A 3,676-nucleotide genomic window follows, 5' to 3' on the forward strand; every position below is an offset into this window, starting at 1 on the left:
TTTGCAGAAGTGCTTGCTGAGACTCTTATTTACTCAGGGGTTTTCTTCACCACACACATCTTCTCTTAAATCTGTTTGTTCTTTCTGTTTTTTCTTTCTCTAAGTGCTATTTAACAACAGTGTATTTTAAAGGAAAAGTGTAGTTTCTTTGCATTTTGGCTTATTCTGTCAAGTTTTTTGGAGAAAAAAAAATGTATGTGTGTTGATCTGATGTGCCGTATAAAAAAGCTTGTCGTCTGTAGATTAATATAATTTTGTTTGATTCTAAACACATTTAAATAGTTTTAAGTATTGTCTTGAGAAAAGCCAAAGTCAATGCATTTCAGTGGATTATGTAAGTGTGGTACATGTTTGTTTGACAACACTTTGAAATCTGTCATTGGATGGGATTTGAAAAAATACAAAAAAAGCAGGCTTTCTATTTCTAAAACTGATTGTACTTATGCCTTTTGTACCAGTGCAACTTTTTATACTGGCAATTAAAGAAAAAAAGAAAAAAAAAAAACTATTTGAGAGTCTGTCTGGCCCAAAGCAGGGGTCAGCCAGTGGCTGGTTCCCAAGCATGGTTTCTAGTTGGCATCCAGAACGGTTAGGTTTTAATATAAAGATTTTCTAGGAGAACTTTGGCTTGGTATCTTTTGGCCTCTTATTGTTCCCTTCAGCATTTGGTTTCACTTTACTTGATTTTCCTTTATGTTTCTTTGTTTTCTTCTTTTTTTTTCGGAAAGAGGGTCGGACGTTTTCCTTTTGGCTTATAAATATTTGAAGCAGTTTGTCTTTTCAGAGTCTTTACGACGGCGGTAAGTTTCATTTCGTTCAGTATTGTGCAGTCTCCATGATAAGGCGATTAGAAGATTTTAGAAGTATTTAGTCACCTTCAGTGGATAAATGTATTAGTTTGACAAAGAGATAAAACAGTAATTTGAGGAGTTTTTTGCTTTTAGCTGTTTAGATTTTTCTGGTTTCTCTGTCCTTCGCTGTTAACCTAACTGTGTAGCTGAAACAGTCAGACTTATTTTTGTAAATGTACGTTCTTGTGTGATGCAGTTTTTTGCTTCTGTCTCCGATATTAAATCATTTTTCCTAATACTTGTCTCTCTCTCTGTGCTGTGCTGTTCTGGTACCTGTCCAATGTTGTAACAATGTTCACACAACCCGCCAGTCTTCTCTCTCTCTCTCTCTCTCTCTCTCTCTCTCTCTCTCTCTCTCTCTCTCTCTCTCTCTCTCTCTCCGTCTTTCTTTCTTTGTTCTTTATTGTTTGACATTTCTTGTTCTGTTTGATGCATTAGTGCGGTTGATTTCATCCAGTTGTCACTGCAGTTCCATCACCAAACATGGTAAATATACATAAAGATGTTTTATATGTATATTTCTGTGCAGCCCAATTTGCTGTAACAGTAGTTGGACAGCCGTTTTGAAGTCTGATATCAGTCCAAACTCAAAACACTCTAGCCTACAGCCAAACTAGTAAATATTTTTAAACTATAAAAGTTAACCTTTTTTTCAATTGAAAGTACATTTGCCATGGGGAAAATACATAAATACAAAAATTTAAGTATCCAAATATGGCAAGTCCTATATAAGAATCATATGGATTCACGATCTGATGCATACGTGTTAAGGCTATTTGTTTTTAGGTTTTCTTACTTTTAAAAAGGCAAAGAGATAAATGTTTAAATGTTAAACTTCAAATCCTAAATTCCTGCCTCCTCCCCTTGCATTGACTGATGGACTTGAAGTGAATGCAGCGGAGAGACCTCGTTCCCCTGTTCTGTACTGTCGGCTACTCTGGGCGGAGCCTCCCTGTCTCTCTGTCCTCGTCCTGCTACTCTGGGCGGAGCCTCCCTGTCTCTCTGTCCTCGTCCTGCTCCACACTGTCCTGTCCTTGTCTTTGCTGCGTCCCTACAGAGATACCAGAGAGTCCAAATTCAGCCTTTTCCAAGGAATACCAGAGGATATATTTGCCAGAGTTTTCGAATTCACTTGAGCAATTTACAAAGGCTATCGGAGAGTTCAGCTTGACATGAGAGTAATTATCTTTGCTTATGCGTTTTCTAGACGATACCAGAGTCCAAATTTAAATGGGTATTTTCACAAAAGTTCACAAAGGTTAAAATAACTCTGAACACCTCACCAAGGATATTAGAGTTCATTTTAGCAGTTAAAAGGGAATTCTCAGTTTTATAAAAGACACAAGAGATTAAATTCATTTGAGCAGTTGACAAAGGATCACATGTGCACCGGGGAATTTTACCAAAGAAACCAGAGCTCAAATTTACTTGACAAAGTATACCAGATATTAAATTCATTCAGGCATTTTACAAACATTTTCAGAGTTTAAATTAATTTAGGCAATTTTATTTTATTGATTTACAAAGGAGTCTAATTTCACATGAATACTTTTGGAGGCTGCTAGATGAAATGAAACATTTTTCAAAGCATATCAAAAATTCACTTAACTCCAAACATTTTCCAAAGACTACTAATGTTCCCAAGCTCTCCATTTATGAAAGATACCTTAAGGTTTTAATTCATTTGAGAATTTTATACAGGATACCACAGATTTTACAACAGAATTTTATAACTGATGCTACATTTGAGTAATTATCAAAGAATATGATCCCACATTTGTACAGATATTTTACAGAAGATACCAAAAATGTAATTCATTTATGTAATTTATAAGATTTCCAAGTTCGAATTCACTAAAGCATATCATTAACAGATGCCCAAGCTCAAAATTAATTAAATGAAATTCTGAAGCTTATCAGAATTCAAATTCTGTATGGATATTTTACAACAGATATCAAAGACTGAATTCATTCAGGTATTTTATCGAAAGATTACAGAGTTGTAATTTCACTCTAGCATTTTAAAGAACAGGAGATTATATTCACTTGATTATTTACCGAAGCATACCAAAGAGTTTTATAATGCATTTTATATAATTTATGATAAATGATCGTTCAAAATTATGGGAACATTTCACAAAGCACACCGAACTGAGGCTGTCAATTAACACTGAAATGCTTTCATATTTCTATAAAAACAACATGGTTCCAACTCTGGCACTAAATCTACCAAACAGAGACATATATAACATTTACCATAATTAATTGTCAAGCATTACAGATCTACAAAAGGTCTGGCAGCCTCCTGTCGCTGTAAATAGAATCAAACATCCAAAAGGCCTTTTTTTGGATGTCACGAGGTTAAGTCATCGGTTTCCCACTGCTGATCCTTGATTACAAGATTACTTGATCACATCTGTGATTTTCCACCTTACACAGCACCTGTAATTAATACACCTGCGGAGTACTCCAGCAAGTGCGTTGTGCAACTAATCCAAATCTGTAAACTCAGAGTTTGTGAAAACTCAGGAGTCTTCCATTCCAAAAAAAAAAAGAGCTCAGAATAAGTGGTTAGTTTGCTACAGAAACGTATGCTGTGAAGACAACCTGGAGATAAACCAGAGTTAAACGTCGGAACATCGGCCGAATCTGGAACATAAATGTTCCTACAGCTGCCTAGAGGATTTAATAATGTTGTGACTCAAATGATTGTTTACAATGAGTAATCATATCAAATTATGGAGAGTAATCAGACTTTTTAAACTAACATACTGTTTCAATCTTTTGAACGTTCTTCTTCACCGTTGCATTTCACATGATAGACT

The 3,676-nt window shown here is 35.2% G+C and overlaps 1 protein-coding gene across 27 annotated transcripts in view; it reads left to right on the plus strand.

Annotated features, from left to right (window-relative positions):
• The window catches only part of celf2 (cugbp, Elav-like family member 2), a 128,565-nt gene extending 127,478 nt beyond the window's left edge, over nucleotides 1-1,087 (plus strand). For all 27 annotated transcript variants that reach the window (XM_035528665.2, XM_035528660.2, XM_081723965.1 and 24 more), the window contains one exon: nucleotides 1-1,087. This exon is cut by the window's left edge and continues 3,439 nt beyond it. The gene's annotated coding sequence lies outside the window, so the exon portion shown is untranslated.
• The last annotated feature ends 2,589 nt before the right edge of the window (nucleotides 1,088-3,676 follow it).

Source organism: Electrophorus electricus, chromosome 11 (assembly GCF_041902795.1).
Source record: "Electrophorus electricus isolate QZ-2024a chromosome 11, ASM4190279v1, whole genome shotgun sequence".
NCBI classification, from domain to species: Eukaryota; Metazoa; Chordata; class Actinopteri; order Gymnotiformes; family Gymnotidae; genus Electrophorus; species Electrophorus electricus.